The sequence below is a fragment of the Taudactylus pleione genome, unplaced genomic scaffold (genome assembly GCF_031769625.1).
Source record: "Taudactylus pleione unplaced genomic scaffold, aTauple2 ptg000656l, whole genome shotgun sequence".
NCBI lineage: Eukaryota > Metazoa > Chordata > Amphibia > Anura > Myobatrachidae > Taudactylus > Taudactylus pleione.
This window is the reverse complement of record NW_028285058.1, coordinates 2,213,858-2,229,940: the sequence shown is the minus strand read 5'-3', so window position 1 is coordinate 2,229,940 and position 16,083 is coordinate 2,213,858.

Here is a 16,083-nt window from a genome sequence, read left to right as displayed (position 1 = left end):
TAACCCTAACCCTGCCTTAGGGGTGCCTAACCCTATCCTCTCCCCCTAGTGCCTAACCCTAACCTCCCTCTGTTAGTGCCTAAACCTAACCCCCCATCCCCACACCCTAAACCTAACCCTCCCACGGTGGTGCCTAACCCTATGCCCCCTTAGGGGTGCCTAATCCTAACCCCCCTTTTCCCTACCGTAACCCTCCCAGGGGGGTGCCTAACTCTAGTCAATGCAGGGGTCTCTAAAGTGAACCCTCACCCCCACAGCTAGACGCTAAGGCACACAGCTTACCTGCATCCGGTGAGTTGGGTATCGGGATTTAGTAGTGGGGCTAATGATTGGCGTTGGGATATCGATGCCTATTTTTAGTCCCATGTCGGGATGTAGCTGTCGGGATATCCTGACTACATCCCATCTGTCTCTATTGTTCCATAACATATGACCTGCTCACTTACTTATTGTTTACTTTCATTATGTAATATGGAAGAACAACGCTGACCCTTACAGGGGGTTACCCATGTTTGGGCAGCTATTTGGTTTGGCTCTGTCCTCCACCCCATTTGCTAAGTGCTTCCCTTTTCCTGCCACTGATAATATGACTGCCTATGTAGCCCAGCTCCCTGCAGGCCTTACTTTCTCCCCAGTTAATTAACCATTAGGAAAATAATCAATATAATAATACTCAAAGCCTAAACCAATTACAGCTTCATGATAGCTCCCTTTAAATTGGGGCAATCTTCTCAGGGCACGCTAGTCACCCTTGCCACCTTGTTACTGTAGTTACAAATGAGAGTTGTAGCTATAACTATGTGGTAGCATGCTGACTGCCTATGCTAGTATTAATGTATGTTCTCAGACCTGTGCATTATTTCCCCTGTGACTGTATAATCTCCTGACCCTGTGATAAGCCTGTATACTGCATACTCACTCGCTTCATGATGTTGATAATGCCTGGACTTAGTTCCTCTGGGTAGACTGGGTCATCATTGAGGACAGATCGTGCAACCTTAACATTCTCTTCACCACAATAAAAGGGTTGGTATCCTGTGGCCATCTCATACATTGTGACACCCAACGAGAAAATGTCTACCATGGCATCATATGGATCCCGACTAAGCATCTGTGAAAACATGATGGAGAAATGGATGGTTAGTGCATTGTCCAACCGGGCAGGAGGCACCGGGTTATGCTGACAGCTCTGCTGTATGTACACATTGAGAGATCTGATGGAAGGAAGAATGTCAAAGAACATATACTGGTAATTACACAGACAGCATTCAGCTGAGAGTTTATGTGATAGAAATAAATTACTAAATTAAAATAACTGTAATGGTAATGACAGTGTAAGAGAATATTATATAGAAAGCCGAAACAAACAGAGGCAAATGAGTAGAGGGAGGACAGCTTGGCCACCTTTTCTGAAGCTATTTACATATGAAAATGAGATCAAGAGGGGTGAGAGCTCCCAGACTGTATATACCACAGGGTCATAAGACTCATTTGGGGAATGAATACCCTATGGAAGCCATTCATACACTCTACTGACTACTATATATTGTTACTGAATCATTCCTGGTATATGCTTTTACTCTTTAGTAAAATATGTTTATTAATGTAAAATCACTCATCTACTAAGCTCTCACCCACACCTCTCCTCCCTACATCTCCAGCCTCATCTCCTCACATGCTTCCTCCCACCCTCATCTCTCTGCTAATCTCCCTGATCACCAATTCCCACTCTCACAGTCAGGACTTCTCCTGAGCCTCTCCTAACCTTTGGAACTCCCTCCCTCACTTCATTAGTCTTTAACCTGCTTCCCAGCCTTTACATGTATTGTTTTCATTCTACCCTACTACCCTCCCTACTACCTCTACAGTCTCTGCCCATCTCTACTTTACCCTCTGCCCCCTATTGTGTCCACCCATATCCCCTATAGATTGTAAGATCGTGAGAGCAGGGCCCTCTCTCCTTTTTTTATCTCTACATAATTATGCTAATTGAATATTGTAATGATTGGGTCTATTCATAAATAGCAATGTTCCCATGCACATTAGCATTCCATGTCGCCACATATTACAGTGGTATCCTCTTTCTCTGGCCAAAAACTCCACTTCACTGCCTAATAATTAGACCCCTATGTGACTATGGGCCTAATACAGAGGTGAATGCAGTGTTGATGTCAGACACAGTGGACTGATTTTGCCACTGCCCATGTGTCACTGCCGCACTGCACACATGCGGTGATTGATTTGAGACAACCGACTCAGTGAGGATTTATTCACAAAGTGACAGATAGCAACTATTTAGGGGAAGTAACAAGGGGTGGCTACAAAACACAGGCATGTCCCCACCATATTCTGGGCACCTCCTAGTCAGCCACTGTGCATTTGTTTACAGGTGGTCTGGTCCCGGCCTCTTAGTTAAGACGGACATTATGAAACACCATAGGGTCGCTCAGTAGTTCAATTCTGGGACCGATGTAGCGTCTGTTGTATGTAAGCGGTGGATCTAAGACATTGGCTGGTGGGCATCTCTGTACACACACATGTGTATGCAACGGCTGTATGAAAATATGCAAATGTCACAGCCATCTAGATTTGTATTGAGAGGATCTGTACTGCACATGCACCAATCTCCTACTGCAAGATCTCTTACAGATCTCCATATCCGCAGCCTGATTCACAGGCTGTGGCCATTTTGGCGGTGGGGGGTGGGTGGGTCCAGCCTCTGTTCTGGAGAATGGGCCAGGGTCTTCATCTTCCAATGCTGATTTCCTGGCCTTGGCGACAGTGTTGCGAGGGACAATGAGAGTAACCTCAAGGTTACTCAGCTGGATAGTGGTCTCGTACAACATCTGATGCATCTTAGGATGCAGCACTTGGATCTGCAATGCTGACAGGAAGTGTCTATGTACACCAGATGCCTCCTGCTGCATTAGCTTATCAGTTGTAGGGTATTACACAGCTGCTTCTCTGTGGCTATGCAAAGCCATACAACTCTGACTCAGCCCCTGCATCCATCCCTGAATCAGTCCCTGTATCCATCCCTGAATCAGACCCTGCATCCATCCCTGACTCAGGCCCTGCATCCATCTCTGAATCAAGCCCTGCATCCATCCCTGAATCAGGCCCTGCGTCCATCTCTGAATCAGACCCTGCATCCATCCCTGAATCAGGCGCTGCATCCATCTCTGAATCAGGCCCTGCGTCCATCCCTGAATCAGGCCCTGCATCCATCTCTGAATCAGGCCCTGCACCCATCCCTGACTCAGGCCCTGCATCCATCCCTGACTCAGGCCCTGCATCCATCTCTGAATCAGGTCCTGCATCCATCCCTGAATCAGTCTCTGCATCCATCCCTGAATCAGGCCCTGCGTCCATCCCTGAATCAGGCCCTGCATCCATCTCTGAATCAGACCCTGCATCCATCCCTGAATCAGGCCCTGCATCCATCTCTGAATCAGGCCCTGCGTCCATCCCTGAATCAGGCCCTGCGTCCATCTCTGAATCAGGCCCTGCATCCATCTCTGACTCAGGCCCTGCATCCATCTCTGAATCAGGCCCTGCATCCATCCCTGAATCAGTCTCTGCATCCATCCCTGAATCAGGCCCTGCATCCATCTCTGAATCAGACCCTGCATCCATCCCTGAATCAGACCCTGCATCCATCCCTGAATCAGCCCCTGCATCCATCTATGAATCAGACCCTGTGTCCATCCCTGAATCAGACCCTACGTCCATCTCTGAATCAGACCCTGCATCCATCCCTGAATCAGACCCTGCGTCCATCCCTGAATCAGACCCTGCATCCATCCCTGAATCAGGCTTTGCACCCATCTCTGAATCAGTCCCTGCGTCTATCCCTGAATCAGACCCTGCATCCATCCCTGAATCAGACCCTGCATCCATCAATGAATCTGACCCTGTGTTTAGATATCATTAAGATGTTGTAGACAATGAATCTGTTACTCACCTCTGGGGCCATGTAACCCATCGTCCCGGCAACTCCTAACATCTCCTGGTCACTGGTGTTCTTCACTGCAAGGCCAAAATCGCAGATTTTGGCATTGCCAACTGCATCCAGAAGCACGTTCTCCGGTTTGATGTCCCTGTGAGGAGAATGAGTGTAAGTTTCTGCCTGTCAGACAACTACCAGCTGTATAACTTTGTTGCAGAGGAAGATTCCCAGAGACACAATAAGAACCATGTCAGCGTCACAGTGTGCAATGGGTGCAGCCACTATGGGGCCCTGAGCTTAGGGGTGCCCATCTCCCTTCTCAAAGTTACATGAGTTATATACATTTTTCACAATTGGGTGGTACATAGGGATCCTTACAAACTTTTGCTATGAGGCCTTCAAATATCTAGTTATGTCCCTGGTGTTAGTTTATGGGGCCAAGCTCCATAATATTTCCCATTCCAGAGCTTGGTAAGTTCAGCATGTATACAGCACCCATAGAAACATATAGAAACCTATGGGGGCTGCTTTTGTGATCGAAAATGGGGGATTGCAGCAGATATCCCCAATATGTGCTGAGGTCCCCCATACATACATTTATGGAATCCTTAATATTTACAGGTGCCAGACAAAAATTGGTATTTTCAGGGGAAATCTATGATAAATAGGCTCCTATGTATGTGGTGGGATAAAGAGGGAGATAAGAGGGTGTGTGAAGCAGTCACAAGAACCTCGCCCTACATATCATGTAACTTAAGAATGAATGATCCCCCATTTGCAGAAAAGGGCAGAGACCTCTCTATAGCCTGACCCCCAGCAACATAATAGCTATACTGTAACTACATATAGGGGGTTACTGTATGTGATCATTAGAAATAATGAGTTACCTATGGATAATGTCCCTTGAGTGCAGGAATTGGAGCCCACAAAGAATTTCTGCTGTTAAAAATCTGATGAGGAAGAAAATAAATATTAATAGCAAATATTTAAAAAGTAAAATGCCCAATAATGAGATAGTACATTCCCCCTGATATAGTATCAGAGTATAAGAGTGACACGTGACATATTATTATCACACATGCTCTCTGTATGGCTGAGTAACACAATGGAGCCCCTGTGTCCAGGAGACTCTGTATTATACACAGACCTGTCACCATGGACACCTATAAAGGCCCAGCCTGGATTTGTTAGGCCGCATAGGCCGGACCCTACTGCAGCCCAGGTGCAGGGATGTCATATCAATATTAATAATAATATACCCATGTTCTCTCTTACCTGGTAGTGGCTTCACCTAATGGGGCACGCCTCTGTATTAGTTGGAATAGGTCTCCCCCACTCAGGTACTCCATGATAAAGATGACGTGTTCCTGTGTAAGAGGCAGAGAGCATGATATAAGTTACATTATGGACATTACTCTGACACACAGCAGATGATAATCAGTAATACTCAGTCACCACTAGTGATGTGAATGAGGCCCAATGTATACGCTGTATCCAGCTCTTCTTCTGTCTGAGATGGGCCTCTACATATATAATGTACACAGGACACGGGGTAAGTGAGTGAGTCAGTGCTGGACAGTGAGGGGCACGGGATGAAGGATCCCATATACTATACAAAGGTACAGAATTAGGATAATAAACATCTGTGTCAGAATAATGCTTCATACAAAATGTGTCATTGGAATTATGCCGGGGTCCTATACCGGTACAGTATATATATATATATATATATATATATATATATATGCTGTATATATATATATATATATATGCTGTATATATACAATATTCAAGTCACCTTACCCTCCCCAAAGAGCACAGTGGTGTATTCTTAATAATATATTACATTTATTAGAAAGTTCAATAGGAGGGGGTGCTACCACAGACAGTATACAGACATATATCACATAGCGGGGAATGGAAAAGAGGGAAAAGAAGTCTCTGTCTGGTGCACACAGGCAACAAGGTAAGTATTATGTTAAAACTTAACTGTTATTATATTATTGAATAAAATGAATGTTGTCATCTCTAACATGAGAAATAAGTGAAATAAAAACAAGATAGAGCGTGTAAAGAAAATAAAGATGTGTAAATACATTGCTTTGCTGGTGCGTCTTATTTGTGGTATTGTTTTTTTTTCAAACTGTTATATGCCACACATATTATACAGACCCTGGTTCAAGGACTGTTTACCCTATGAATGGGGTTCTGATTGGCTGTTACACCGATCCTGGTATTGGTTCCTTAAGTTATAACCCAAAAAAATGTGTTGTTAACCCAGATTTATTTGATATCTTTATTTACTGTGAAAATCCTGATGCTATAATATTGCGGTATTTATTGCCGGCTGTATATCCCTATTAGGACAGTCTGCTCTTATAATAATTTCACAGGTGTTCTTAAGGTGCGTTCACACGGTACGATAAAAATGGACGATATGAACAATAACGATATCAATGATATCGTTATCGTTCATATCGGGCATTTTTTGCCTAACCAATGAACTGTGATGCGCGGGCACATATGGTCGATATCGATCATTGCCCGTGCATGCAGGCCAACCTGGTCGATATTGACCAGGTTATAGTCATTGGAGGGTACATGGTGTGCTGGATGATTAATATCGATCATCCAGCACACCCGGTAGATCAAACAACAATATCGTTATCGTTGTCGATTGTGCCGTCTGTACAATAGTCTTTGCACAATGATATCTCCGTGTTCCTTCATATATTATATCAGGAGATCAGAAACATATGTCTAGAATATAGCGCAGTTCATTTGCCACTATACATTATACATGATAATAATTGTGGGTGTAAGGCTAGTTAGTATTATATAAATTATATTCAATGCTTCACAGAAGTCCCCAGACAGACTGATTATTGGTTTTAAATCTCCACCTATACTTGTATTACTATGCAGGGTATTGATACATAGCACAAATGAAACGCACCAGCAAACCAATCTTTTTAAACACATCTTTATTTTCTTTACACACTCTATCTTGTTTTTATTTCACTTATTTCTCATGTTGGAGATGACATAATTACACTTTATTCAATAATATAATAAAAGTTGTTTTAACATAATACTTACCTTGTTGCCTGTGTGCACCAGACAGAGACTTCTTTTCCCTCTTTTCCATTCTCCGTTATGTGATATTTGTCTTATATTACACAAGCTGCTAATCAGGGGTTAGTTACAATTATGACAGAGACTCTTACCGGGGTCTGGGATGTGGCATAGCCATGGGTAAAGAAGGAGCTGTTGCCGGTGACTTGAAGAATGTCCCGCTCTATAAAAATAGGGTTCTTACTCCTGAGCAGACTCCTCTTCTTCACCAGTTTGACTGCCAGTCGCTCTCTGCTGTTGGGGTGGGATGCCAGCAATACCTGGATGAGACAGAGAGTAAGGAATAGGGCACAGGGAGTGGCATAGAAAGTAATACAGAGCAGGTGATGCTGTTTCATTGGTTCTAATGGGGGGCATCCACTAGATGATTTTATCCCTGTCCAACCTCTTAACGATTTTCCCTTGAAGTTTCCCTTGAAATATGATCTTCCACTCTGAACAATTTGCAAAAGATTTGCAAAAGATTTGCAAAAGATTTGCAAACGATTTGCAAAAGATCTAACAATAAACTATGTTGTTTTAATCTGTGATTGAGAGCTTTCAGCTATAGTGGGCAGACAGTGGTTCATCGTTTGATCGTTCAGCGTGAACGATGTTTAAACGATGTGTAAACGATTTGTAAGCAATCAAGTGAAATTGACCTGCATGTTCAGTTGATGGAGGAGACGATCAAACGACCAGCGGGAGCGCGCATCGTACATCGTTAGAAACAATTACTGCACGATTTGCAAACAATGTTCAAACGATATTTGAACGATTATTGAACGATTTTATCATTATCATTCAATCGTTCAACTTTATCGTCTAGTGGATACCCCCCTTAAGAGTCAAAATTGACTGAGGTGCTAATTAAGTCACATATGCTCAAGCATGGATATCCTTAAAAGCTGGACTGCAATGGTGGAATTAGGGAACCTCTATATTATAGGTAAATGTACTAGGGACCAGCATCTTCCCTGAGCCCAGCATTGTAGGAGATCTTTTGTGTCCAACATTTATTACAGATAACCCAATCTCCCCATCTAGTAGATCCTTGTGGGTGTACACTTGTTACTGAGATCCCAACCAATCATCACCAGCTTCTCAGCCCCTATAGTCTCTGAATAGCCTGTACACAAGGAGGACATTGACATGAGCTTATTTGATGACTGTTCTGTAAACACCTAAGATGAGTCTTAATGCAAACTGCTCCAGCCTTTTACACCAGGCTGCATAACTAATATCATTGCCATGCATGTGTGCCCTAGCTCCGCCCTGACTCCTACACTGGCCACGCCCCTGTCAGCTGCGCTAAGCAACAGTCCAAAACCATATATGGAGGTAAGTGTGGGAATGTGCCACTGTATAATTTTCCTTGTTACATAGGCCCCATTGTATTTTTAATGGAGAGCTCCCATTGTAAGCATCCATGTGCATGTAATGATAGATAATTATATGATATAGTTATTAAAGCAACTTTCTTAAGTCATAAGAAGTTCTCTTATATTTGCTGCAGTGTTTACAGGTAAGTCACCAAATCTGTACAGATCACTTACCTTCCCGAAACCGCCCTCTCCAATAATCCTGTGGTAGGTTAAACCCTCCAGTATATGAGGGGCAGCCGATGTCTCCGGGGGGCTGACTGGAGGGGTCCCACTTACACCTTGTGGCATAAAGAGAAATCAGATTTATTGACTGATATAAACATAGATATTTGGCATCTTTCATTTAAAGGTTTGAGATAAATATAGCATAGAAAGTATTTATATCCTATTTTCACATAGTATCTGGTAAGAATATTGGCCCTGATTCAGACCCACTCGCGAGCGGCTGTCCGCTTGCAAGTGGGTCGATGTTCTGCACTGAGCATGCGCACGACAGAGGGAGCTCCGTCGTGCGCATGCGCCAGACGCGACGAGCGAAGGAAAGTCCTTCGCTCGTTGTGTCTGATCAAAGGGGGCGTGCTGTCGATGTTGATTGACAGCACGCCCCCTTTGGTGGGCGTGCCGGGGGCGTGCCTCCCTGACGGGGGCGTTCCCATGGGAACGCCTCCCGTCAGAAGTCGGCCCACTGACATCACTAGTGATGTCAGTGGGAGTGATTTTGTCTCTGATAGAGCCAAAATGACTCCGGAGCTTGTGGTTGAAAACCTCAACCGCAGGCTCCGGCTCGCAGTTTTGATGGTCGCGATGGTCGCGACCTTCGCGGCAATCAAACTGCACGCTCATATAGGCTGTGGGTGGTGACCCACAGCTATATGAGCGTCCAGGAGGACGCTCCATTTTTATGGAGGGCGGCCCTCATTCAGAGCGTGCGCTCTGCTCAGAGCGTACGGCTCTGAATGAGGGCCATTGCTATGTTGCCTAATTATGTATTGTTATTGTATAAAAGAAACTAATTAAATACATTTAAATAATAAAAAATAGCTGCCAGCATTGGATAGGACAATGTAACAACAGCAGAGGTACTGTAGAATAGTAATAACAAGGTATAAAGGTGTTACAGAGAGTTACGTGATAGGGAAAGAATGTGAATGGTTGCTATGGGCAACATCACTTCTAAAACTAATTTCTAAAAACTGTTACTGTAGCAATTTTACCCCCTAGAGTAAGGGGGTATCAGCGGGGATAGCTAGTTACAGCCCTGCCTGTTAGGCCTCATTTACACACCACCTTAAAAGTACAGGCATAGTATTTTCTTACTATGTTCATCACATATAGAATAAACTTACAGTGTAGCAGCTCCCCCATCACTGATGCTTACGGCAGCAATAACGCAATAGTGCAGTAAAATGCATTAAAATTCCCTGTGCCAAGAACAGCGCACATCAGCGCCTATGTGGGAATAAGCCTTATTAAGGGTTAGACACAATGGAGAGTGTAAAGGGCAGAGTTTGTAGGTGTTACATATAATATTAGGGTGATGGAGTCTGTACAAAGCTCCACATTTTCAGATTTATTACAAATTTTCCAGAAGTTGAACAAATATTTATAGTCTTAATCTTAATAGAACTTTCCATAGTAATAAAATTAGAGATCAGTGTTACTACAGAAATGCACCAATTTGGCTGCTAGTTCACAATGATTTAGCTGTAAAGTGTTTGCTGTGCATTTAGGACCTGAGTTACAGTTGGGACACGAGAGCGTTATGTACGTTATCATGTCACCGTATTACGTCAGACCTGTGCGCTCTGTAGCCATATGCTCAGCGCTTACACACAGGAGGTGCAGGAGCTACACTTACCATGTAAGTACTAACTTATACCTCACTTACTTCTCTATTACATTACATGTGGGGGGAGATATATTAATCCTTCTAAAGAGAAAACAGAAGTCCATAGCAACCAATCAGCTTCTGTCATTTTAAAGCTTATTGGTTGCTATGGGCAACTTCTCCACTTTTTATCTTTAGAAGGTTTGATACATCTCCCCCTTATTAGTGTTTTCAAGCAAAAAATCTTTTTACCTGCTGTTCCCTTTTTAAACTTCTTTTGATGGTCTGGGTCCTCACTTTTATAAGATCTTTTCTTGCCTCTCTGAGCTGTGAGCTCTATGATGGGCACACTGGGTCCCTCTCCTGGGCTGTCATGTCTCAGCTCCTCCTCTTTCTTTTTCTTATTGGTGTCACTCTCCCCGGTATTGTCTGATGGTCTCTTTATAGCGGCCCTTTTACTGATGGTGCTGTCTAACTTGAGCCTTTTATTTGGAGCCTCATCTGGCTGCTTCGGTGATCTAGCCTGGCTCTTCTGGCTCTTCGAAGTCACCTCACTTTTATAAGATCTTTTCTTGCCTCTCTGAGCTGTGAGCTCTATGATGGGCGCACTGGGTCCCTCTCCTGGGCTGTCATGCCTCAGCTCCTCCTCTTTCTTTTTCTTATTGGTGTTACTCTCCCCGGTATTGTCTGAGGGTCTCTTTATAGCGGCTCTTTTACTGATGGTGCTGTCTAACTTGAGCCTTTTATTTGGAGCCTCATCTGGCTGCTTCGGTGATCTAGCCTGGCTCTTCGAAGCCACCTCAGTTTGCTGGATCTTCTCACACTGATGGTCCTCTCTCCCCTGAATATCTCCTCCCTCTGTGATATTGGGAAAGTTTCCTGTTCCCACACAGATATCCTCCTTATTACTCCTACTACTCTCCTTAATAGCAGACCTGTTGTTATCCGGTCGCCTTTTCCTCTTTCTTGATCTCATTTCAAGAAAAATCAGGAAAAATAAAGAAAAATTCGCTAAACACGAATAAAATCGCCTTCACACTTCAATAGGTGAAAACACACAAACCTATCTTATGCAGATGAACAACTGAGCCAGCAGCTCTATGACATCATAAAGCACCTTTGTGACATCACCAGCTGCTGTAGGCCCAGTGTCACTGCCTGTTACCCACAGTCTCTATAATACAACCATGTTTATATAAATTACTGGTGGGCCCTGTCCCAAGCACTGTGATGGGAATCTTTGGGGCTGTGTCCAATGTGTCACCCAAATCTCATATGTAATTACTGTACTTATTTTGCCTATCAGAGTCAGGTGATACCTGTCTGTCTGTACTGGCTGCTGTGATATATAATTCTCCCGGATCCCGCTAGAACTTCTGAGACCATTTTCCTATGTTCTTCCCTTCTCTGCCCTGACTTTCACTTATTATTAAGTTTAATAAAAAGAACAAAGCAAATAGGCTGCTATAGTGGGATACACAGGTTACACTCAGCTTTTATTTTGTGAAAGTAAAATTATACATAAAATTATTCATATTCATTTAATTATTGACATAATAGAGAAACCTTATGCTGGGTACACACTGCACAATATATTGTTTGTACACAGATAAACTATAAATTGTTCAGTGTATCTGTCCATGTGTACACATGATATGTTTATGAATGATACAGTATATCTGGAAGATATTGTTCACATCTACTCATGTGTACACACGGCCGTCCAACCCATATGATGGCCACAGGAACCAGTGACAATGACATCACAGCTGGTTTCTATGGCCAGACATATTGGGCCTCATTTATTAACGAGTCTTATCACCAAAACGAGTGGTAAATGTCACTGTGTATGATAAATGGTGCTCCAGCCAATCAGCTGCCAACTGTCAACTGTTAGAAAAATGACAGTTGGGAGCTGATTGGCTGGAGCACCATTTATCATACATAGTGACATTTACCACTCGTTTTGGTGATAAAACTCATTAATAAATGGGGGCCATTGTGTGGCCAATTGGTAAGTGTGTATGCTCACCAAAATTGGTCGGTCAGTGATCGGTGAGTCGGCAAAGTGTGTACCCTGCACTAGTGTCAAAAGATAGGAAATTGTGAAATAATAACTACTGTATCTCTATTCCTGTGATCGCTCAAAAACTTTCTGGGGCTGTTGCAGAGTTGGGTGCAATGCAAAAAAATAGGAATCGCTCTGCAGTTGCACCAGGACAAGCCGTATTGCACTGCAGGCACAATATAGTTAGAGATCAAAAGATTTACAACACCATCACTTTTTTTTCAATTTTAATTGAAATTTGCACAATTCAAGTCCACTTAATAACCTTACAGAGCGAAGCGGGGAGCTGTTACAGGATAAGGAAAAAAAGTTTAACTTAGCAAAAACAGCTGAAAAATAATGTGAATTTCAGAGTTATAAGAAAACACCTTTTTCAGGGAACAAACAATGGGCTAAGAACTTACAGCTGCAGCAATGACAAAGAGGCTTGCCTGGGCCATGATGTACCACCAGTGGTCTACTGAAGACTGGATGAAGGTCTTATGGGCTGATGAATTAAAATGTTAAATCTTTGGTTCGTCATGCAGGGTTTTGTACGATGTAGAGTAAATGAAAGAATGGTTCATCAATATGTGGGGTTTATTTACTAAGCATCAGCTTGTAATAGCCACTTCCGCACATGTTTAAGCCAAAGATTTAAAAGGGCAATGCTTTTAATAGCACCATGCTCCATGTTTTGTAGTAAAAGCATTGACCATTTAAATTTCAGGCTGAAACACACCAGAAAGCAGCGGCTAGCTTAGTAAATAAGCCCTGTGACACCAACTGTCAATATATAGTGTAGGAAACGAGTGCGTCTGGGGCTCTTTTGCTGGATCGGAAGTCAGCAACTTGCATGAAGTTACTGTCAGCTGGAACCACAAGGGTGACCTCAGCATTTTGCAGTGCCATGCAATACCCTCTGGTCTGCGCCTAATTGTTCAAGAGTTTATCCTGCTGCAATAACCTGGAACATATGTCCAGGCTATCTCAGAACTGCCTTCCGAGGAATAAAACTAGATGGTAGGCTTCATATCATGGAGTGGCCGCACAGTCTCTCGACTTAAACCCAATTTAGCTTATTTGGGATAAGTAAATACCAGCTGATGTGTCTAATACTCCATATATTCCATATACATTATTATTATATATCAGGATGTCCTCTGGGAGCATGAATATGTATAGTATATAAGGGGATGGCCTGTTGAATAGGATCTATCTCTGTTACTTTTCTCAGGGGGAACCCTGATGGTAAGTCTGGCCACTGGGTGACCCTAAAAATTGTTTTAATAATTAAGTTTGGGGAAAGGTATTTATACGCTACATAGTTTGTGTTTAGGAGATGATCTATGATAAGAATTAGTTCTTTCAGGTTTTGTCACGCCATCGCCATGGGGTAGTGGTAAAGGTGAGGACTGGTAGGGAGAATGACTAAGATTCAAATCCCAAAGAAGTCAGTTGTTTTTTACACTTATTTAAATTGAAAATATTTTTATTTGTAAGTGATTTTTTTAATGTTTTATCTACATTATATTATAAGACATGTGTGTATGTATTTCTATATGTAAATTGATTTTAGGAAATAACATTAAAATGTTAATGAATTAAATCCTTTTTTAAAATAGAAAGACTATGGTGCCTATTCATCCTCGTAGGCTGTATGGCCTCCGAAAATTTAGTATTGATCTTGCTGCGAGGGATACTTAAGTATCCAACTCGCAGCGGGGGATAGTTCACACCGGAGCAATTCATCTTTGCTCCGGTTATGGGACAGTTGCTCCGAAAAGCATCTTAAATGCAGCAGGGGGTGTCATACACCTCTTACTGCATTTGCATATTTGCAAGGACGGAACTGCACAGCTGCTTGTGTACAGCTTTACCATCCCTCCTCTGCTGACTTAGCTCCAGTATGCTGAATAAGGGCTCAGTCGTGAATTAAAAAAAACGGAATTCTCCCATAGAGAAATCCCGAGGGGAGGCATAGTGTTTAACGTGCTACATCTCAAAAGCTATAGGAAGTACCGAGCTGAAATCTGGCATGGAAAAGTAGAACTGTTGCTTGGTGCTGCATGACAAATTTCAGGGCAAAAACTTAAAAAATGAGGATTTGGGAGTAATCTAAATTTCCAATAGTCAGTTTTTTCTGACACTCTCAATTAGGACCACTTTTCTGCTGTTCTCTATGGGGGATTTTTGGGAAGGCATAAGTCAGGGTACAGGGAAAATTTAGACTTGGGGTTTGTCTTATTAGGTAGCTATTGTTACAGGGTAGGTGCTTTTGGGGTTCAGGTAAATTAGGAAGTTACAGTTTTTAAACTATTACATCACAAATTGGCCATTATACAGATAGGGTGCTTCAACTCAGTAGGTGTTTCCAGCAGGGGGTGTACTCACTGTGGCTTCACTTGGGTGCACAAAGATGGCTGTCCTTTGAAGGCAGTAGTGGTGGTTTGACTCGGGGGAAGGTAGCGGGTGTTAGCAGCGGCGATGCGGGTGTTAGCATGCGTGCGGTGGTGGTGCATGCTGCAGGACCCACGGGAGGTAACTGGCATTAGCAGCAGTGGTGGTGCAGGCGGCAGAGGTACAGGCTGTAGGACCCAGGGGAGGTAGCGGGTGTTAGCAGCAGATGTCTGCATCTGTGTGTAAATAAATGAACACATATGCACGGACCGGATCAGTGAGATCTGTCTGTGCCTCTGTGTTTAAAAAAAATTTAACCTGTGTGAAAAGAAAAAAAACATGGCGTGCCCCCCCCACACCAAAAAGAACAACCAGCCCGGGCTATGGAGACCCAGCACTGGTTGTGCTTAGTACAGGGGACGGGGCACCTACATTGTTTGTACTCTACAAACAATGTAGGTGTCCCCGTCCCCTGTATTAAGCACAACCAGCACTGGGCTTTTCAGAACCAGTCCTGGTTGCCAAAATACAGGGGACAAATTACGTATTCAGCGCAACCAGCACTGGGCTCTGAGCCTGTCCTGGTTCTGGAAATACAGGGGAAAATATGTGTGGGGTTCCCCTGTATTTACCAGAACCAGCACCAGACTCTTTCTAGTGGGGGAGGGGGTAATGCCACAGCCAGGGGAGCCCTTTCACCGGGGACCTCAGCCACAGCATCACCCCTGACCACTAATCAGCCCAAGTCAGGGATCCCTGGGGAGCTGGGAACCCCCCAATAAAGGGGTCTTCCTCTCCAGGGCACCCCAGGCCCAGGCTGATAGCCCAGAGCCATCCCCAGCACCCCTGGATTGGTGGGTGCCATGTTGATTGTGAATAGTGTGATACATTTGATGATAGTGCAAATATTGTCTTTTGCTGTGGAATTACAGGTCCCAGCATGCCTCCCTCGCATGTTGATACTTGGAGAACCACAAGTACCAGCATGCGGGGCATTATGGGCCCGCAGGTTCCTGTAGTTCCACAGCAAAATAAATTTTAAAAGAACCACAAGACACACACACTGTTGAAAGTAAAAATTTATTAAAACATACATGCACACACAAATGTTTTAGAAAAGAAGGAAAAGTCTGTGAGACTCGCGGGTGCACTCTAGGGTGAAACTTAAAGATGAGAGGGGAGGCTGGGCTGTCATTAGTACTGATGTTTACATAATGTTAAAAAATAACTTTTATTAGTATATCAATAAAACAAAAAATATGTAGTAACACAGTAATTAAAAAATAAAGATATAGGACCTCATTCAGAGTCGGTCGAAGCGGCCGCACGGTCGTATAGAAAAAGGGGCCGGATATGCAAA